Consider the following 23,202-nt stretch of genomic DNA (forward strand, 5'->3'; position numbering starts at 1 on the left):
AAAACCCCACAATATCCAGACAAACCTCCCAAAATATCCAAGCCAGCCACTAAGCTGAGCCTGGCTAGACTTCAGGCATTAAATAAACATGTGTGTGTGCCAAATAATCCTCTTTCATGTTGGAAAAGGAATACAACAAAAGAATGTTATTTAAAATGGACAGAAGATCCAAAACCAACAGAGAGATGGATGGTTTCCAAGACTCCATGCTCTCTGCCTTCTGATGGATGGCAGAAAGCACCCATTGATGGGCATCAGGTGATGGATGTGCAGGTGATCATTATTAAACAATATCCCTGATGAAGGGTCATACTCACAGCTTGTTGAATGACATGGATAGTTTGCTAATGTCAGTTGCAGCAGGTAGACCAGTGATTTTCAGTCTATGGTGTGACTAAAGGAAAGAACTTTTGCATTTCTCTAGGGCATAAATGAAGTGTTTTTTCTGTATATCCTGAATGTATAGTTACATACAGTTTTAAACTCAACTTTTTCTCTGTATGCATAGGCTGGTACAAAGGAGGGTTCAGCTGATATGCTCTCACTAGCTTAGCAAATGTGTGGTGCATGAAAGAAAACTAGAATGCTAGAGAGAGGTGGAAAAGATGTAGTGATGTGTGTCTTTTTTTTCCACCCCAGGCAGGACTGTTCCCTATAGCACGTCCTCCAGCATGCTGTCCAGTCACACACACATTCTCTCCAAATTCTGGGAGTGTTTGATATCTGAATTCACATATGGATTTTAAATTTGTAAATTACCCTTGGTCTTTAGAATCATACAAACCAAAACTGCCTATCTGAACTCCAAATTTTGAGGTGCTTAAAATCTATGTTGATATTTCGCTTCTTGGGTCAGTGGCTAAATTAAGTCAGCCTACAACCATAAGTGTAATACACATATTGCCCCCATCACACCACACCCACACCATGGCATTGCCTCTCTTTGGAATGTCAGCAGGTTTCAGAATTAGGCGCAGTTCACATTTCATGGAGCTATTGGCTCGGGCTGTCTGCAGAGTCAACGAAACAGCTGTTATACTTGGGTCACAGTTTCAAGATTCCATTTTCATTTAAGAAGGCTACAACCTTTTTTAAAACAAATGAAAACAGATTCTTATCTCATCATTTGGCTCTAGGAGGTAGAGCCTTAGCCATAGGCCTTTATTGCTCCACCAGATCTCAACCCACTGCAGCTAACAGCAGCACGGAGATTCAGGGATCTGATAGAAGTTATCCTTGGGGTGGTGAATTTGAGTTTGGGGTGAAAGTCCAAGAGTCTGATGGAAGTTTTGGGTAATAGTTGAGGCTCAGATGGAATTTGAGATGAAGGACTGAGACCCACTTGAGTTTTGGGAATGACTGTTACTTTAACTGAATGGGTTTGCACATCTCTAATTATTATGAGATAAGCAGAAGAAGAAATATACTTTCAGGTGAAGATTTTTGGATCATTTCCCTGTTTTTCATTGACATTTCAATTTAATAGAAGTTTTCCAGCCCGGTCACTATTATTATGTAGAGTGGAGTCTTCCACTGTTACGACAGAGAATGATTCTTCATTGCCTCACTTACTAAAAGACAGCCTTCAACCTACACATGCAAGTGGACTCAGATTTAAAGTGGAAGCTCTGCTTAAGTATTGGGTTACGGGATGGTCTAGACCTAGGCACAAGTGAATTAATGAGACAAAAATGCTGTATATTGAACTGAAATGTTTAACTTTATAAAACCATTACTTTTGTTTAATTTCCTTTGTTTTTGTTGGCCTCGTTTAAAAAAAAAAGTAAAACAAAGACAAATAAAAGCTCAGTATTATAAGAATCGACATGTTGGACCAACTTCTTTGGAGCCATTACTCATAGTTTTTTATTTACACAATGAATTGCATCTAGCGATAGGCAGTATTTGAAATGTGGATTTATTTAGCTTAGTCTTTGGAGAGAGATTACCGTTTCTCATCCCAGTGAGAACTTGGAACAAGAAAAGAAATATGAATAGGTAGTGTGGATCCATTGGATGTGTTTGTTATTGGAGCCCAGTTATAAGTGTGTTTAGAAATGGTACTTTCCCACTCTGACGTTTCAGACAGGGAATATAAGTAAACTTGGCAGAATTAAATGTAAATTGTTAGCCATGGGTCAACATCAATATCACCTGACACACTTAAATCAATGAAAAAAAAATCAGTAACAATTGACAAGAGCAGCCTCCCTTGGATCAGGGTTATGGTCTCACCAGACCTGCTGTCAGTTCAGGAAACCCTCTCACACCCCATGTCATAGCCCCACTCAATCACCAGCTGGGAGCTAGGGGACTATCCTCAGGCAGGAGCTGTTCGACAGCGGGGTGGTTTCCCTGGTGGCTGAGGGCTTGTTTTCCTCCTCATGGTCTTGGTCAAGGGTCTCTGCTCTGCCCCTGCACCTTGTGCCTGCAGGGATTCAGTGTCAGTGCCCTCTTCCCACCCTGGCAGTCCTGCTGTCATGCCCCCTGGAGCACCGCTGTGATACTGTGAAAATTTAATAAAACTGATACAAATTTGGGGAAAATGTTTAAAATAAAAATCAGTATTAACTGTCAAAATTGTTTTGGGTTTCAGGACAAGTCATTCAAAGGTCTGTGCCTTGCCATAAAAGGGGTGGGAATGGAGAGAACCTACAGTAGGTATAGGCTTTCTGAAAACCATTGAGAAGGCAGACCAGGGCCTAGGACAGGCCATGCAAGACTTGGGGCCCAGCACAGGGGTGTGGTATAACCCACGTAGGGTGGAAGTCTTGCTGGAAACAACAAAAGCATTTTCTGGCAGGTGTGAGGGGCCAACATCCTCCTCCCGTTCAGTCCTCTTCTGTGTCCGTCTGGAGGAAATCACCTTCCTTCGCAGAGGATATACTGAACACTAGTGCCTGAACTTGCATGGTGCTGAGCACCCTTAATGCCCATGGGCTTGAGGTGCTGAGCACCTCCCCACAAGTGCTCAGCTCCTTGCAATAGGTTTTACTGTAACAGGGTCCACGCCATCCCCCAAGCCAGTGCAGGATACATTCTCTGTGTGGGACATCCTATCAGTAAAAATGAAGACTGTTTTAACCTACCTGAAACTATAAGAATCAAATAAATCCCCTAAATCTGCTTCCTATTTCAGGGTCAACCTGCCAGGTAAAGATTTACTAGACTGTCAGGGGAAAACAAGGTAGTCAAGAGACCCCCATGATCCCATCCTCAATCTCATTAACTTTCTGCTTTCCCGAGTGCCCTGGTGTCTGCGTGTTAACGAACAGCTGTAATTGGTAAATGAAATTGATTACACAACTGTCTGAATGAGGCAAATTGTCCATTGCTAGAGATGAAAGTATAATATCCCACTCCACATAAATCAGATATAGGCCTCTTGAAAGCACTTGGGAACGGGAGAGTATTTCAGATCAGCCACAAAGTGCCGGACAAAGCACTTGGCAGAAGGAAGGGGATGGAGAAGATGACCTAATAGGTCTTTTCTATCTCCAACTTTGATGATTCTATGAATTTTAATTCCACAGCACACTATTTAATTACCTCTAGCAAAACCTACATGGAATTTATAACCGTGTTCTATTGTACTCAAATCTTTCATGTCATCTGTTAACCATAATGGTACTGATGCCCACTGAATTGTTTTTTGCAAAGATGTGGACATATGTCTGATTCATATCTCCTTTCACACAGTCATGTATCATAGGATCACCGCCCAAAAAGGCCATCAGAAAGAGGTCAGAAAAAAAAAATTTGGGTCAGGCAGTGTGACACCTTCCATTTTTGCAAGGCAATTCAATGTCTCATCCCCTAATCATCCTAAAATTTTAGCATACCTGGTTTTGAATTGCTGCAGAGATGGTGTTGCATCCCTTGGGAGTCAATTCCAGTGCCCCTTTACTCTGATTGTTATGGCCACTTTACTAATGTCAAGCCTTGATTTCTTCCTCCTATAATTTCAAGTGAAATTGGCTTTCTGACTATTTTCAGAAACTGTGAACTGTAACTTTCTTCATTAGACACCTGGACCAATATAAATGTAACTTCTTCAACTCGCTCCTTAAATGCATCCTCCAAACCTTGTGTCACTTTTGTTGCTCTTTCTGTTTCCTACAGATATCTTAGCTGTTCCCAGAACTATGAAGACAGAGCACAGGCAAAGGGGTAACATTGCCTTCCTATCTTCATATGTGATCTTTTCTCACACTGTCAGCTCATATGTCATTTATAGTCCATTACTAGCAGTATGCAGCCTTGGTGTTAAAGAGTGGAAAGAACAGGAGCAAGAGGGAAATGTTAGAGATGGGAATGCCAGTTGTTAGCAAAAAGCAGGGAACTGCCAGAGGAAGGCAAATGCCAAATGCAAATGAAGGCCAGCAAAACAAAAAGCAGAAAATATGTGCAGCAATGAAATGTCAGTGTGCAAAATCATTGATAGCAGCAATGTAATGTGTAAATGTAATGCATTGAAATATATAAATGCATTATAATATGGAAATATAATATAATTGCATTCATATTATAATTGCAATCAGTGCTTGCAATCATTGGTTGTTGTGCTGTGCATCCAATGGCTGGGTGTCGTGGCGTGGTGGAAGCCCTGAGATGGTGGTCGTAAGAGCGAGGAGCACTGAGCAAGGCCTGAGCCCAGAGAGCAGCCCAGCAGAGAGAGAGGAGCTCAGGAAGCGCAGAGAGAGGGAGGCTAAGGAGCAGGACCTGAAGACAGTGAGGAAAAAGGAGGCAAAAGGAGAAGGGAGAGCGCGGCGGAGGAGGAAGGCAGAGAGAGCGGAGGAGAGGAGAAGGAGGGCAGAAGCGGAGAAGCGAGATAAAGCGTGAGTACCACTGTAGCAGAGCTCAACTGAAACAAAAGACTTATAGAGCTGAAGAAAAGATAACACAGAAAGATTGGACCTATTGAGGCTCCTCCTGAGAGGGAGCTCTCATGGAGAAGGAGGGCGCTGGCTGGGGAGGCCCTGAGCGGGGTGGGCGATGTGGGGGTGGCTGAGAAGGGCCCTGGGCGAGAGGATGTGGGGTGTGCAGGATGTGGGGAGGCTGGAGAGGCCTCGGCACAGGGCCGTTTGGCAGAAGCAAGGCTGGAGGTCTGTTTGGCGCTGGGCGAGGCTGGCGTTGCCGGGAAAGGGGTGCTGCTTGGCTGGTCTGAGCGGGCTGAGCAGGGGACTACAACAGAGCAGCAGCAGCTTAAAAGAAGAGCACAGGCAACAGCTGAAGAAAAAGAAGCAACAATTAAAACCCTAATCTATGCTTGGCTAGGGCCTTCGTGCTGATTGCTTTCCCACTGATGGTGTTGAAGAAAAGAAAAAAAAAAGCTGAAAAAGAGAAAAAACATAAAATTGAAAGAAAAAAAAAAAAAAAAGAGATTTGAAGATGAAAAAAAAAAAGATTCTGAAGAAAAGAGAAAAGAAAAGAGACACAAATGCTGAGAAAGAAGAAATTAATGTGATTGAAAGAAATTTTGAATTGGAATTTAATTTTTTTTTGGATTTTTATTTTTTTTTTTTTATTATATATATTTTTTTTATTTGGTATTATATATTGCCCCCATAATCCTAATTGGATTTATAAATTGTTGCTGTCCTGATATTGAGATTTGATATAAGTGATGAAGTGAGGCTGGTATGTTTTGTTTGGTATTGGCCATTGTTTGAGCAGTGGGATGATTGAGCACCAGGATGCACACTGCCCTTACAGAGATATATATTATTATTTTGATTTTTGGGGTTGTAGAGATTGATTTTTGTTATTTTGGTTTGGAAGTGTGAGTAGTTGTGAGTGCCCAAGTGCTCCCCCCAGGTTGAAGGGGGTGGGGTGTTTTGGGGGGGGGGGGGGGGGGGTGGGGGGGGGGGAATGGGAGGATTAATTGCCCCAGCTTTTTATTTTTTTTTTGTTTTTTTTTTTTTTTTTTCTCTTTTTAGAATAAAGTTTTTGTTGAGTTGTTATTGTTTCTCAAGGGTGTGTGATTTTTTATTAGGTTTAAATTTAGGAAATTTTTTTAAATTATTTATTTTTAATTTTTATTTTTATTTAAGTTTTTTTTTGTTTTTTTTTTTTTTTTTTATTATTTTTTTGTGTTGTGATGATTTTGATTGTTTTGATTATTATTATTGTTGATATATGATATTATTATATATTAATAGCCCAGAAGGAAGAAAACAGGAACAGGCGGCGGGCGGGCAACAACAACAAAGGAAACAGAAAACAATAACCTTGAGTGGGTTTGAGGTGTAGTTGATAGAACTATAAGCAGTAATAAAAGTTAAGTCTGTAGAAAAAGTAAATAGTTGCTAGAGGAAGTTTGCAGTTGCAAGGTAAAGTTGTGCTAAAAAGAGTAAAAAGTTTTGTTTTTTGAAATGTTTGTAAAATAAATTTAGCAAAAAAAATTAAAATTGTTTGTTTGGTTATAAACAATTTTTTGTATTGTAAGATATGTAGCTATAGAATGTATATTGTGTATGTGTATTATAATTGTATTGAATTAGGGTTTTTTTTTTAGTTTTTTTTTTTTTAGTTAATAGCAGAAGAAGTTATAAGCAAGTGTAGATGAATTTAGAAGAGAATTTAGAAGTAAGTTAGGATGCAATTGTATGATGTTAAATGATTTAATTGTTTTTTTTATTTTTTGCAATTTTTTTGCAATTGTTGAAAGAGGTTTATTTTTTTTTTTTTTTTTTTTTTTTAAGAAAGGGGAGATTGGGTTTGTCATCATCCCTGCTGCCTTGGTGGAAAGTTTACACAGCAGGACAACAAGAATAGAATAGTTAGATAAAGTAGTTATGTGAAAGTAGACTGCCAGTGAGAGAAGGCAAATGCCAGGTAGCCTAACTGGGATCAGATAAAGGGAAATGGGGAAACCAAAAAGCAAAAGCAAGCCATGCATGTGAAAAGTGTGTGTAGACAAAGAACCAATCAATCAGCAGCAATGTAATGTTGGTGTTGACGTTTGCTAATATGGAGAAGCCTATATAATATGATGCATTGTAAATAATAAATGATTCAGCTTGCAATCATATTGGTTGTTGTGCTTTATCCGGCCCGCCTGCAACGCAACACATTACCATCCTTGGGTATCCCTCACCCTCTCTGCTTGCCATATAATGGTCCTCCCATTTTGTTTTTGTATTGTTTATTTCAGAATTGAATTTTATTGTATTGCATAAAGTCCACTGATCTAGGCTGGTTCTGCTTTAGGCGTCAACTCAACTAATTAGCATGTGTTCAAAGTCTATACTGCCTCATTCTAGAGTTTTAGAATGTGTTAGTTCTAAGTGCTAGCTAACACATTTGAACAACACAATTTTAATTTCTGGTCTAGACAAAGCTTTTGATATAAAAGGCAAATTTCAGCATGGTTGGATTTACTATTTCTTGTGCATAAATATGAAATAACATGGATCCCAGTAACAGTTCTTGTGCTACTCCCCTGGATATTTTTCCCAGGTGGAGTTGTTTCCATTAATGATTATTCTCTTTTCTTTAAGACCTTCCTAAGTCTCTTTCTTTGGTAGAAAACCTGATGGACTCCATCCACAAAAACCCTTTCATCTACTCAGGCTGGAATTTTGAAAGAGGCCTAAGGGCATTAGGCCCCCATGATTTATAATGATTATTGAGTGCCTAACTCCTATAGGCTCCTATGAAAAAACCCAAACTGAATGACTAATTCAGCCCAGAGATGAAAATTATCCTTTCCTTTTTTCATCATTCATCACCATAGCAGCTTAGATATCAGGCTGATAAGCACCCTGGTAAGTTAAGTTAGATCAGATCAGAGGAAGGGAGTGCAAGGAGATTTTGCAGTTGGACATAAAATAAAATAATTTGCATTTTACAGATTTCAGTGCTAGAGGCTGGATTCATCCCTGCTGTCAGCGACGGCAATGAATTGCAACTCCCTGCATTGAAGGAGGGCCTCTGGGCTGTATACAAACAACAACATATGAAACCTCACAAAATCCCTATGGAGTAGATGTGGGAAGGCTTCTCCATGGAAAGGCTGCAGCAGAAGGTCACACAGGGCATAAGTGGCAGAGCCAGGATTAGAATGCTGGCGATGGCCTACGGTGCTCTTCCCTACCTTGGCAACCAAGAGTGACTGACACAGAGACTTGGCAGGTGCTGCAGTTGCTCCCACTGGTGGTGTGGTATCTGGGAGCTGAGGACTATATAGGTAGAGGGAAGATTTTACAATGAGATTTGCCCTTACTGTGCACGTGTAAAGGATGTGCGGGGGACAAAAGATGCTGGCTGCCAGGAGCAAAAACTTGAGGTAGGAGCTCTGGTATTCAGTATGCAGTGTGCTGACATAAGTTACAACTGGTGGGGATTGTGGAATAGCCTAAAAATCACTGAGAGAAGGGAGGATGCCTACCGGCATCTTCACCACCACCACAGTCTTTTTGCAGGAAGTATGGCATGCAGCAGATCTCCCGAGCCTAGCTAAAGCAGGCAGAGCTAGCTGAGTGTCAGTAACTGTCCCCATACCTCCGGGAGAACATTCAGTGCCCCCCAATCCTGTCTGTCTAGTCAGGACAAATACTATTTGATTTGCTCATTTCTATGGCATTCTACTTGAAAGAGTTACTCATCATAACAGATTACAGGCAGTTTTGCATCCTGGTCATGAGAAGACTCAGTTTCAGGGGAACTACACCTGTATTCAGTGGTGAGCTGGAGCCGGTTTACACCGGTTCACACGAACCGGTAGTTAAATTTAGAAGCCAGTTTAGAACCGGTTGTTAAAGGGGTGGGCAAACTCCGGCCTGTGGGCCACATCCGGCCTGTGGGCCCGTCCTGTCCGGCCCGTCTGAGCTCCCAGCTGGGGAGGCTCCCCTGTCCCCTCCCCCGCCTTCTCCCCTCTCGCAGAGCCTCAGTGTGCCGCGCCGCTGGCCCCAGCACTCTGGATCGCTCCTGAGCAGCTCTGCAGCTCCTGCCGCTTTGAGCAGCAGGGTAAGGGGGTGGGGCTGTGAGCTCCAGCGGGCCATGCGGCATCTATACACGCTGCCCTGAGCAGCATGGTAAGGGTTCTGAGCCGGGGTTGGATAAGGGGCAGGGGGCAGTTGGAGGGGGCGGAGGTTCTGGGGGGGCGGTAAGTGGATGGGGAACAGGGGGTTGGGTAAGCATGGGAGTTCTGGGGGTCTGTTGGGGTGGTGGTGGATGGGGTCAGGGCAGTCAGGGGACAGGGAGCGGGGCGAGTTAGGTAGAGGGTGGAGTTTTGGGGGTAGTTAGGGTGGGGGGTCTTGGGCTTGTACTCACTGGGCGGCGCTTAATAACCGGTTCCCTACCCGGTCTTCGGTGGCACTTTGGCAGCGGGTCCTTCACTCGCTCCAGGTCTTTGGCGGCACTGGAGGACTGCCTGTACTCCCCCTCCATGATCCCCTCCAGGAGTGCCCTGTCAGGTCTCGAGACTCCTGCTGTCTCTGGTAGGCACCCTTGTCCCACTTCCTTCCAAGGGGTGTTTTTAAAGACTCACAGTCCCCACCTTACACTGTGATAGCCCCAGCAAGCCGGTCTGCCTAACAGCCCATGACAGTACTTTGCTTTCTCTCCAAGGGCTATGAACAGTGTAGTGCCAGCCATTACAAATTCGCACACAGCTCTTTCTCAGAAAGAGACATCTGTTTTAAAGGGGGAAAAAAAACATCACAAGGAAAACATAAAAACAATAAAAGTTGCTATGCGCTTACTAATAAACATACCAGGAATCGCCCATCTTCCGTATGAGGCCCTCCATCCCTTCCAATCCTTCTGCAGGAATCGGTGCTCCCTTTGCTCAGAAGGTCCTGTCTGTTGCTGGATCAGAAAGAAGGCCCTGAGTCAGTTCAAGCTCAGCTTTTTATACCCAAAAACCTTCCTTTGTTTGAGTCTCTGGAAAACCCGCTTTGAACTAGTCTATGCAGCCACCCCAAGCCGTGGTGCTTCTCTGGAGTTGTTTACAATCCCTAGGGTAATCATTCCCCCACACTGTTTTTAGTTCGTGGAGGAGCTGAGGCAGCCCTCCACCCTGGGATAGAACACAATCACACTGAAATCATTCTGACATTTAATACGATGGTCCCCGATGGGCCTGGGGTTGCAATTTCTGTCACAAAGACAACATGACATACCCAAAATGCTAACCCAAAACAGGAAGCTGAAGGCTATTCCTGTCATAACCTGGTCCAGTCCCACTCTCTGGGTCTTTCCTGACGGGATTCAAACTTTGCATCCACTGGGCTGTTGAACTACCTGGATCTGAGTAGCAACTGATCACTGTTCTGAGCTCTGAGTCTCTGAGGCACACTCCCTGGTGCAGACCCCTTTCTGACACCTTTCTTGGTAGCGGGATCTTGCAGGATAGACCTTCAGATCCTGCAACCAGTGCCATAGCCTCCAGTGCTTAGACCAATTCCTTCCAACTCCACCTGACTAGGTAAGTTCTGGTTTCCTGGTTATAACCTGCAGAAACCACATGACAGATAAAGTAAGGAACACACAGTCTAGCAAAGGCATTTCTTACACTCTCTCTCTCTCTCTCTCTCTCTCTCTCTCTCTCCTGGACTGCACACAGAGAGCTATAAATCAATGGTGAACAATCAACTCCCAAGCATAATTCCCTCTTTCAGGCCCCTCTCTACTCCTGAGAGTTCCCAGGTTTTGTCAATGTTCTTTGGGGGACAAAGCCTCTCCAGGCCATCCTCTCCTCCTGCTGAGTCTGCTCATTCTGCAGATGATCTGGCTTCCCTTGCTAGAGTGCATGTCATTTTTAAGACAGTTTGATGCCTTTTCCTGCGCTTCTCTTCTTTCACTGGGATTTTTCATTGTCTACTTCCACCCCCGACCCTGTGGACTGCTGGGCACAGGGTCTTTAACAGTTAATGATTCTGCCGGTAGCCCCCACCCCATCCCACCAGAGTCAAGTCAATGTTGATGACTCTTGATGCCCCGTCACACCTTTCCAGACACAGTACTTTGCTAGGTTCCAGTTTCCTGCTACCAAATGAATAATCTAATTCATAGCGATTGTTGCAAGTACAGTGTTCATTAACCCAAATGGAATTTAAAATTGGACACAGACGTATTCCCCAAATGGTCACAATTCCTATGGCAGCACCATTTTAAAACAATAGACCAAATTAATCCCCGATATAACTCCACTGACATAGTTTATGTAACTCTACTTGATATCCAACAACCAATGTACAAAGCTCTTTCAGCTCCAGGCAGGAAGGCATATAAAGGTGCAGCAATTGAGCTATACAGACAGTGCTGAGGATCTACAGAAAATCTAAGCAACTGAGCTCCCAACCAAGCTAGATCAGCACTTTTTGTGGTCTTGGATGATTTGCCATTACATATACAGAGCAATTATACTGCAGCACAGAAACATTTGGAGGAATTTATTGCTTCATTTCAAAGGCTTCCACAATGCAAAACCCTGGAAAATTATTGAAGTTTATACTGCAGATATTTGTCATTCAGTGTTGGAAGCTTTCCCAGCTTTTGAAATCAATACAACTGCCCTTATGAAACTAGCACATTTTGGGGCTGGATCAGATCAAGAGGTATAGGTGAAATGTCACAAGAGAGATGTAAAAACATTAGGAGACGGATTTCTAGCAGCTAATGAGCATTTCAGGGAACAAACATTTCAGTCCCTCAGACTCTAGAGTCTATACCTATGCTCACCAGCTATACTTAGGGTACGTCCATACTTACCGCCGGGTCGATGGGTAGCGTTCGACTTCTCGGAGTTCGAACTATCGCGTCTAATCTAGACGTGATAGTTCGAACTCCGAACGCGCTCCCGTCGACTCCGGAACTCTATCACTGCGAATGGCGGTGGCGGAGTCGACAGGGGAGCCGCGGACTTCGATCCCGCGGCGTCTGGACAGGTAAGAAGTTCGAACTAAGGTAGTTCGACTTCAGCTACGCTATTCGCGTAGCTGAAGTCGCGTACCTTAGTTCGACCCCCCACCCTAGTGTAGACCAGGCCTTAGTTACTTTTGTTTCTACTACCGAGCAATATTTATGTCAGCTAGGTGGTACCAGTTAGTCACAGAAAGATGGGCATATTAGAGGGAGACATGAAATTACAAACTACTATAGCACCACTGTACTGGGAAGAAAGATTCCAGTGACAGAGAGGGCAGACCTATCTCTAAAGCAATTCTTCCTCCTCACCAAGATTTGACTCATGCTCAAGCCCACACTCCTGCAGCCATATCACCATGGGCTGTGATTCCATTAGCTGTCACAAGCTAAGCAGCAACATAAAAGGAATCCCCAGGAGAGGATGGTGGCAACTCAGTACATGATGCTCTTCTCAAAGTCATTCTATTCACGGTGCTAAGGAGCTCTGTGCTGCTAGAGGTGATATCTTTCAGTTAGACCAAAAACAACATCAGGTTTTCTCACCACTTGTGGTCATTAAATATCTCATGGCCATTTTTATAACACTAGGGGTCTTCAATTTAGTTAATTACAGTCTGCCTTCCCACATTATCCCTGCAGTAGGGGGGTTTCTTTGTTTAGTCTCCTAAACTGTTGAAGTAGTCATTTTATGTACTGTTAAAACAGCTGCTCGGGGCAGATGCATTTGGGTTGTCACCGGTGAGTCCAAAATATAGTTTGTATTTACAGCTGGGCAAATACTGCAGGGCCCTTTTCATTAATTTTCCATGAACATTAGTATGAGTGATTTATGTTCTCAAAAGAATGTTTGTGGAAAGAAAAAAAAATCTTAAAAAAATCTTTAAAATAGTGGTGCAAATATATGTCAGGTGAATGTTCACACACATCTCCTCCTTGAAATTTATTTAATTTCCCTTCTCCTGTTTGTAAAAGTTTTAGTCATCAAGTCTGGAAGCAGAAACAATACCACATGACTTAGCAAACGTATCACACACCACAAAAAATAAACAGCAAACACTCAAAAACATGGTCTCACTGAATTGTTTGTAGAGAAGCCAGGGACTGAAATATGTGCAGATAGACTCACAATGTTCACCAAACAATTAGGAGCAAAAAAAAGACATTCATAAAAATGTCTGTTTGCATATAAGTCATGAAAAAGCTACACTTGTCAAAAATGGTTGGCTTCACAGTTTATCCAATGTTTTTTGTATAAAGACTTATTCTGTTTGTAAGGCTCTTCGGAATCCTTGGGGATAAAAGGCACTATATAAATGTAAGATGAGGATTGATTTTCTTTTAGTGAAATCTTAAGATTTTTTTTCCAAATGAGCTGCAGGGTTCCAAATATGGTATTTTCAACATTTCTTCCTTATGCAAAGACTCATTTTACTACCATATTAGTGTCACATAAAGATCACAGCATTTTTCCTCACCATTGTGTTTGCTTTCTGGAACCTTGCCACGGAGAACTGGATGGATTTGTCATTGCTTTGACTTTGACCCTGGTACCGAAAGCCTTCACTACTGCTCACATCCTCAGTCCTACCAATTAATCAATTAAATCACCATCCAGCAGGCTACTTGACTAGTTTTACCCTGCAGACAGATCTGAGTCTTTACAGTTACTGCACCTTTTAGAGTTCTGCTAAATAGTCATAAAATTCACCTGATCTGGGCTTTATGTTGCAAACTTGAAATTCAGACCCTGTTTGCCGTGGGCAAATTTAGTGTTTCCCTAAATTCTGTTAAGAGTTGAACGAATGTGGGTGGATGTTCATGGTTCTACTGTGACAATGATAGTTTTGCAGGAGTTTGCTGTGAAGCTACATGAAGCTCTGTACTTTTAAATATCTTTTCACTTTTGAGACTTATGTTCATTTGAACTAGAAACTTTAATTGAAAGTGAGCCAAGGGTGTAAAACTACACACATGAAAACTAGAAACAGGCCAGAACCAACACCTCAAATCCAAATAGCACTAAGCATTTGAATAGGTTCGGAATCCATCCCCCGATCCAAATTTTGCAAATGAACCCCATCTTCATAAAAGGCTAAAACAAAACTCTGGATCTAAATGCCCCTTGATACAGATCTGGATGTGAATTCTGCAACATGAGCCCATCTCTAAGAGCTCATCTGAACATACTTTTTGTACTACTGTAACTATATTGGTTTGAAACTGGAATTGTTAAAAGAGTACAACCTCTCATGTGGGGTACAACCTTACAGTTATATCTGTATGAACACGCTTATAGTGGTATAGTTTATTCCCACAGATTTAATGAATGCAATACAAAATATCTTTATACTGGTATAAATGCATCCATTCTGGGTGTTATATTGATTTAACTATTTGGGTAAAAAATCATAACCCAATATGAAATAATTATACCAGTACAACAACAGTGCGCAGACTAGCCCAACTGAAACTGAAGAAAATGTTCATGTGTACTCTTGTAAAGTAAAACCATCTGTATGCAGTTATGGTTAAAAACATACACAACAATGTTCTTCGTGACAATAAAAACACCATAATTATTATTGCAGTACAGCCTCAGGGACCAAGTCAGGATCAAGGCCCTTTGAACAAAGCGCTGCATGAACATAAAGTAGGACACAATCCCTGCCCAAAGAGTTTTTAATCTCATTTGAGATAAGATGTCACAATGAATATGGCAAACTAAAGGAGGGGAGGAAGGGTGATGGTAACAAAATCGGATCATGTTGTTACTTAGGCAGCTATTATATAACTTGATGGTTCCTGAAGAAACCCTATTGTTTTTTTCAAATCACTAAAATCAGCTGCCAATGTGAGATCAGAATCCCACTCTCTATTCTAGCCCCTGACCAGCTGCAGCAACACAAATTCAAAGAAAGACGGATCCCAGACTGCCACTGACCAGGAAACGTCCCACCAAAGGGAGTCTTTCCATTGTCCTCTCTGGGTTCCTTACTGTCAAACACCATGACCAAAAGAAGAGAGAGGCGAGGAGTAAGGCGACTCAATACACCCTGCTTCAGAAGCACCCCACAGCAACCTCCCTGAAACTTTAACCAGACAGCAATGGCTGTCTTCCTAGTCTTTTCTTTCTACTAGTTCCAATCAAAGTTGTTTCTGATTTAAATGTGGTGAATGTAATAAGCTCCTTCACAAAATGTTAGTGGTCACGTTCACCCCCTAATACAAAAATGTATTTTTTTAGTTGATTTAAAAGAACAATAGTAAACCACAAGATGAAACCAAATATCAGCATCCATTGAAAACCGAAGTATGCTATTGGGAGAGGAGTGCTGGAAAAACTCTTTGGTTTCCAAAGAGCTCCTACAGGCACACTCCAGCTTCTGATTGCATTCTGTGGGGCCACATTTCAGCAATCAGTACTGTGTTTAGTAAGTGCATCTCCTGTAGTTACAATCTGTGTGCACTCATATACTGCATAGTCCAGCCAATAGGAGACTGGACTAGTACTCAGAAAACCTGGGTTCTGCGCCTGACTCTGCCACTGAGCTGCTATGTGTTGTTAGGCATATCACTTACACCAGGGTTTCTCAAACAGGGGTCACCGCTTGTGTAGGGAAAGCCCCTGGCAGCCAGGCCGGTGTGTTTACCTGCCCCGTCTGCAGGTCTGGCTGATCGTGGCTCCCAATGGCCGTGGATTGCTGCTCCAAGCCAATGGGAGCTGCTGGAAGTGGTGCGGGCTGAGAGACTTACTGGCCACCACTTCCAGCAGCTCCCATTGGCCCGGAGCAGCGATCTGCAGCCAGTGGGAGCTGCAATTGGCCGGACCTGCGGACGGGGCAGGTAAACACACAGGCCAAGCCCGCCAAGGGCTTTCCCTACACAAGCAGCGACCCCTGTTTGAGAAACCCTGACTTACACTCGCTATTCAGGCTCCCCAACACAAATGAGATCACCAAATGCCACTGAAAGCATAATATGCTGACACAAATAACCTGTCTGTTATTACTAGTGATTATACCGCAGCCAGAATGGAAAGAATCCAACTTGATGGTAAAAGTGAAAGTCTGGTTCCAGTGAAGTCAACGGCAAAGCTGCCATTGATTTCAGCAGGACTAGGCTTTCACTCTCATTGCTGACAGTTAAAAAACCCTCATATTTTGTTATAAATATAGCAGATTTGATTTTTAAAGGATTGAACATAAGACTGTCCATAATGGGTCAGAACAATGGTCGATCTAGCCCAGTATCTTGTCTTCAGACAATGGAATAATGCCAGATACTTCAAAGGGAATGACGAGAACAGGGCAATAATCAAGGGATCCATCCCCTGTCTGGTGCTCAGAGGCCTAGAGACACCCAGAGCATGGGGTTGAATCCCTGACCATCTTGGCTAATAGCCACTGATGGACCTATCCTGCTTGAATTTATTTTTTAAAATCCAGTTATAGTTTTGGCCTTCACAGCATCCCCTGGAAACAAGTTCCACAGGTTGCCTGTGCATTGTGTGAAGAAATACTTCCTCTTGTTTTAAACCTGCTGCCTATCAATTTCATTGGCTGACCCCTAGTTCTTGTGTTATGTGAAGGGGTACATAACACTTCCTTATTCACTTTCTCCACAGCATTCATGATTTTAAAGACCTCTATCACATTCCCCTTTAGTCATCTCTTTTCCAAGTTGAATAGTCCCAGTTTTTTTCCTCTCACCTCATGTGGAAGCTTTTCCTTATCCTTAATCGTTGATTTTGCCTTCTCTGTACCTTTTCCATTTCTAATGTATCTTTTCTGAGATGGGGGAATCAGAACTGCACAATGTATTCCATGTGTGGGCATAGAGTTATATAGTGGCATTATGCTATTTTCTGTCTTATTATCTAGCCCTTTCCTAACACTTCCTAATACTGTATTCTGTTACCATTTTCGACTGCCACTGCACATCAAGCATATGTTTACAGAGAACTATCTGCAATGACTTGAAGATCTCTTTCTTGAGTGGTAACAGCTAATTTAGACCCCGTTATTTTGTATGTATATTTAGGATTATGTTTTCCAGTGTGCATTACTTTGTATTTATCAATACTGAATTTCATCTGCATGTTGTCATCCAGTTTGATGAGATCCCTGTAACTCTTCACGGTCTGCTTTGGTCTTAACTATCTTGAGTAGTTTTGTATCATCTGCAAACTTTGCCACCACACTGTTCACTCCCTTTTCTAGATCAGATATGAAAATGTTGAACAGCACCAGTCCCAGAACTGGTCTCTGGGAGATCAGATCTCTGGGAGACCCTGATATTTACTCCATTCTGAAAACTGATCATTTATTCCTACCATTTGTTTCTTGACTTTTAATCAGTTACTGATCCATGACAGTCCTTCCCTTTCATCCTATGATAGCTTAATTTGCTTAAGAGCCTTTAGTGAGGGACCTTGTCAAAGGCTTTCTGAAAGTCCAAGTACACTATATCCACTGGATCATCCTTGTTCACATTTTTGTTGACCCCCTCAAAGAATTCTAATACATTTGTGATGAATGATTTCCCTTTACAAAAGCCAGGTTGACTCTTCCCCAACAAATCATTTTCATCTCTGTGTCTGATAATTCTGTTCCTTACCATGGTTTCAACTAATATACCTGGTTCTGAAGTTAGGCCAGTAATTGCTAGGATCGCCTCTGGAGCCTTTTTTTAAAAATGGCATCACATTAGTTATCCTCCAGTCATCTGCTACAGAGGCTGAATTCAGTGGTAGGTTACAAACTACAGTTTGAAAGATAATAAACAGAGAACTACACAATGAAGCATATTTATAATCACTTTTTGGAGCAGAACTGCACTTTAAGGTGTTAACTTTGCCCCTTTAAACCCTTACTGAATTGAAACCAGGCTCTCTGAAAGCTCACCACCCTCCTTGTATCACAGCTGGAATCAGTGGAAGTACCTGAGTGGGAGATCTCCGCATATAAGAGAGAGAGAGCTGCTGGCAAGAGCACTGTCCATTAAGGCTCCTCAGCTGTGGAATATGCTTTCCCCCTTGGTCTGGATTTGTTAACAGACACATCTTTCCTCCACACCAGTTGAGGAAGGGGGAGTGCAGTGTGGCTTGGAGGGGTTGCTATGGGATCTCTTTTATTAAATGATTTTTAGGCTCTCAAGTAAGCATCTTGCCTTTGTTATGGCACTAAGAGGCCTTAAAGCTGACCTAACGGAGTAGCTAGGATTCCTCTTGTGTAAGGGAATCCACAGGTACTGTAAAGTCACATATCCACCTCCTCTCCCAGCCCCCCACCAAGACCCACTCCCTAGTACCATCTAGAATATGGTGCTTGCGGGATTTATGTTGGGCAGTGAGGGGCTTGAGTGGAGTGCACTGTGCTCTAGTCCTAGCTCGTGAAATAATCCCAAGGGGGCTGTTACTGCTAGAGTAAGTTACAGGCTGCTGCCTCTTACACGGGTGGCCAAGAACTCTGGGGATTGGAGGAGGGCAGAAGTGGAGTCACACATGTAAGTCAAGGAGAATTCTCTCATTGATCTTGCTCTTAATTAATCCTGTCTCATATTTAGCTAAAAGGATTTGAATGGTTCTTGTTTCCATTTAAATAAACTACGTTTTGTATTTAACACGAGTTACTGAAATTCATTTGGTTTTGCTATCTTGCTCTCCATTGCCTATGCATCAAATGACCAAGGGACATGTCTGATTATGAAACCTTTTTCTTGTTTTTTACATCTCCTGTCATTAAGCTGTATAAAAAGGCAGCCACAGAAACTCATCACCATCCTTGACTGGAATATGTAATAGCTAAAAAGAAGCTATATGAGTCAGAAGAAATTAAAACATAAAATGCAGAAAAATGTCCATCGGGCAATTAAACATACTAGTACTAGCAAAACCTTATTCATACATTCTGAAAATATAGCTTCAAATATTTTTATTTTATTAATTTATAGGGTAGCTATGATTAGAAGCCTATTACGTAAGTAAAGGTCCTACTCCTCGTACAAATTTTCATATAGAGGATATTCTAATTGGGTAGAAAGAAAATAAATTATCTCCTCCCCAAAACGAGAGAAAAAAATAATTAAAACAAACATCCAAACTAAAAAGGATAATAAAACAAAGAAAATTAGAGCAAGTAAATATGCCTTACATGGTACCGCACAAGAGCTCAGCAACACAGAGATCTCGGGAGGCATGAAATTGGAAGATGAAAAGAACTTGTGATGTGGGAGGGTGACAAGATTAGTTTTCCTTTAGACCTCCTATGGAGACTGTATTTTTATTCTGAACTCCTGTTTATAAAGAATGGATAAAAGAGTTGTCATGCTAAGTCCGAAGACAGGAATGTTGAGAGGAGATATGGTACTGATATATATAGTGCTCAGATGAGGAAGGAAAAAGTAGAGGAAACTCCTGCATTGAGACAGTATTGACTCAGAATATAGGTCTAAGCCATAGAATTGAGCACAGGAGGACATGGAGAAAGAAGGAAAATGGAATAGTTACTTACCTTATAGTATCTGTGGTTCTTTGAGGTGTTTAGTTCACATGGATCCCACTCCCAGTATGCATACACATCGTATACACAAGATAAGAATCTTTTCACCAGCATGTACATTGGGGCCATGCCTGTGCCATGCATGTCCTCACCTGAGATAACATAGGGCAGAGCAGCCCGGATCACCTCTCAGTTTCCTCACTCATTCATAATCCCAGCAGAGATGGACTCTGAAGGAATGGGGATGGAATTGGACCATGGGATTCATATGGACAAAACCCATGGAAAAACCATCGTTATTATATGGTAAATTTGTCCATGTGGATCTCACTTGTGGTGGCTAGTTAGCCACTCCCAAACTAACAGTACAAGGGTCTGAGGAGGTCTAGCTACAGCTAGCTAAATAAGGATTGCAGAATTGTTCTCCTGATTTTGGCATCTGATCTAGTAGCCAAATCCAGGTTGCGATATTTGATAAAGGTATGGGCTGAATGTAATGCAGGAGTGGGCATGCAGAAGAGATTGCCTAGCCTTTAAGTGAGTGGACCCTGATGTCTGAGCTAATTATCTGCTAATTGGTAATATACTATAATGCACTGAGTGATTCACTCATATAATATCTGGGAAGAGACAGCCCAACCTTCCAAATCCTTTCCTCCAAACAAACGGGGTGTTTTGTCCAGTATAAATAGTAAGAGGGGTCTGGAAATATCTTAACTATGAAACACGGTTATCTCTAGACCAGAGAGTTTGGTGGAAAAGGGCTGGCATATGGAGAGACAGTCAGGAATGTGGATCTTGAAGGAGACTCACCAACTGTGTCTATCAATTAGTGGAATGAGTCCATCACATGATAGGCATGGCTTGAAGTCAAAGAGGCTAGGTTTGGCCATTAGGTGGAGGGTACCTTGACACCGAGTAGTAGTCTGAAGAAATGAAAGGCATTTTTTTAAAGAAAATAAATAGAGAGCTGCCAACAAGGCAGAAGATCGTCCCTCTGATAAACTAACTAGACTAAAATGTACACATATTTGCAATTGGATTCAATGAAAGGCACTATGGAGTGGACTTCACCAGGTTCCATCTTGCTGCCATGGATGGTAAGAGGGAGAGAAGAGGTGTGTGAGGCTGCCCTTTCCTATATGCCCTTGGGTAGGTGATGTGAGGACCTCCAGGTGCTGGTGAATCCCAACAGACACTGCTGGTCAAAAGACTCCACTCTCACCTGCATGAAGTGCATGAAAACCATATGGACAAAGACTCGAAGAAGAATCATAAGGAATGCAGACACTTGATGAGCTCTGAGCGGGGAGGACAGGGCTGGGAGGACATGACAAGTTTGGAATGAGCACTACAATACTGGGCTAATCAGACTCTCAAATTAACCATTTGTTGGGGTCTGATCCAATGGCCTTTGAAGTCAATGGAAGGATTCCCAGGGATTTCAGTGAGCACTGGATCAGCTTTATTGAAATTAATGGATTACACTGATTTACACAAGCTGAGGATTTGATCCAGAATGTAGGTCTGAGAATTCACCTAATATATTTATTTATTATTATTGTTATTGTAGCTCCCTTCACCACCTGTCATTTTGAGGACCTCTGAGAAGCAGCTCTTACAGTCGCCTTCCCAGAGCTCACAGAAAACTCACAAAGTAAAATATTTGCCTATCAGCACTGAATAGGAAGTCAATCCAGAGGCTCTTGAAAGGAAATGGGTCCCAAAGATCTTCCTACCTGGGAGCCCAAGACCTCTACTGCCAGCGGGCCCAGTGTCAGGGAAAAGGAGTTACAAATCCTGAATACTGACTGACATGTTAGGGCAACAAACTGCAAGCTCAGGAAAGCTTGCATCTGACTGGGACAACCCTGACATGTACACTGAATCCGGACAGGCTCTGTTTCGGGGAAAGATGACTGCAAGGACCTGTCTTTCAGCAGCAGGAGGAGAGACAGCTGCCCTCAGAAGGAAGGAGAGAAGTCATACAAAGAACCCAGGGCCCATTGATCCTAAGGTGAGCCCCAGAAGAACCAAGAAATGAGTGGATTCTACCACACTTGGGACCAGGTGTGCTCTACTACATTATTGTTGTGGTTGCTCCTAGGGGCTCCTTTCAGGGGCGAGCACTGCATTGTGTTTGGTATGTGAGGTGTGGAGAGCTCTCTAGTCAACATGTCCTGAACAAGAAGCCTTTTTTTTTATTGTTACTAAAAATAAGACACCTGAACACAGAATGTGATAAGTAGCATTTCAGGTGTGAACCCTATGATTATGGTGTCAATTACAAAATCTATATAAGAGAATATACAAGGTGTTGTAAATAAACTTTATGTGCAGGGTGAAATAAAAGTAATGCTATTCAGTCTAATAAAAATAATAACTGCTACTGAGAAAGTGTGTTCATAACCGAGACTGCTATCGTGTTGTTACCTGTTGGAGTTAGCATCTCATTTGCTGGGAAACCAGACAACATGTCTCTCATTTTATTTAAACACATGTAAAGCAAGATTTGCCGTTAGAGCTTTCACACTCCGTAATCATGAGATTAACACTTCAGTGACTCTCAGTCGGCATATAGCTTAAATTGTTGAGTCTCAAAACATACCAGTTTCATATGCCAACTGTGCATTTTCTGGTTTGATCTAGCCACTCTGTAGGGAAAGAGCAGGGAATGAATTAAGTGCAGACTGATAAGACACTTGGTTAGTATTGCAATGTTATTGTTCCCCCCAAAAGAAGCAAGATTTGACACAGAAATTAAGATTACAATTGGCATAGACACTTATGGACAAACTCATGAATAGTGAACAAAGATATAACTCCGCTGACCTCAACACCAGCTTGACTTCAATCAGATCTTCCCACATATACCTTGGTGACTTGGTTCACAGTGACTTGTTGACACATCCTCATATTTCAGCGTTGCCAAAAACCAAAGAGATTTCATTTCCTCCCACATACCCTTGATATAAACAGTCACATACAGATGGAAACAACTGTTTTTACATAGCTGCTTTAGTTAAATAGAAAAACCACAGCCTTCCACTTACTCTTTTTTCAGATCTATAGTACAATATCCAGCAAAACACGGAGTATAGATTTAGCAGTGGATAGATGTAGTGATTGGAACTACATTGTATAATGGTATTTTGCATCAATTTTGAAAGGTTGAAGGAGTTTGTTCCAGATACTTATCCAAATATTTAGTTATTTAAATGGTTTCCACAGTAATTGGCAATAACAGAAATTCCCAGTGTCTTATGGAGCTGGCATGATAGGCCTGCCATTAATTTATAAAAATAAATCACAATTTAGATGTAATTTTGCAGTTTCTGTAGGGAGTTAATATCCAGCTGGGGAATGTTTACAATGCTTTAATTTACTTTTTTCATAGCGTGGCGACACAATTTATTTTCAAAGTTAACCAAAACTCCAAGACAATAGCAGCATTATGACTGGTTGACACAAGCCAACACTTTGGTTCATCATGGTTTCCGAAGTGGATAATAACTTTTGGTTAATCATAGAACCATTCAGATTAGAGATAGAAAAGGCCTGTTAGGTCAGTCAGTTTAACTGGCTACCAATGCAAGGTTATTCTCTACAATTAATTTCCCCAGGCCCTCTGGACTCCTTCACCAAAGCAGACAGTGGATAATAACTATTATCCAAAGTGGATAATAACTTTTTGGTTAATCATAGAACCATTCAGATTAGAGATAGAAAAGGCCTGTTAGGTCAGTCAGTTTAACTGGCTACCAATGCAAGGTTATTCTCTACAATTAATTTCCCCAGGCCCTCTGGGCTCCTTCACCAAAGCAGACAG

General features: G+C 42.1%; 1 long non-coding RNA gene across 3 annotated transcripts in view; it reads left to right on the forward strand.

Annotated features, from left to right (window-relative positions):
• Positions 1-21,586, forward strand: part of LOC120380109 — a 31,539-nt gene extending 9,953 nt beyond the window's left edge. For 2 of the 3 annotated variants that reach the window (XR_005587632.1, XR_005587633.1), the window contains 2 exons: positions 4,123-4,170; positions 7,856-8,281. This is a non-coding gene — a long non-coding RNA (uncharacterized LOC120380109). Of the gene's footprint in view, positions 1-4,122; positions 4,171-7,855; positions 8,282-20,946 lie in introns of those variants that run through there. The other variant, XR_005587630.1, reaches the window with a different exon arrangement.
• Positions 21,587-23,202: the final 1,616 nt, after the last annotated feature.

The sequence above is a fragment of the Mauremys reevesii genome, linkage group 1 (genome assembly GCF_016161935.1).
Source record: "Mauremys reevesii isolate NIE-2019 linkage group 1, ASM1616193v1, whole genome shotgun sequence".
In the NCBI taxonomy this organism is placed as follows: domain Eukaryota; kingdom Metazoa; phylum Chordata; order Testudines; family Geoemydidae; genus Mauremys; species Mauremys reevesii.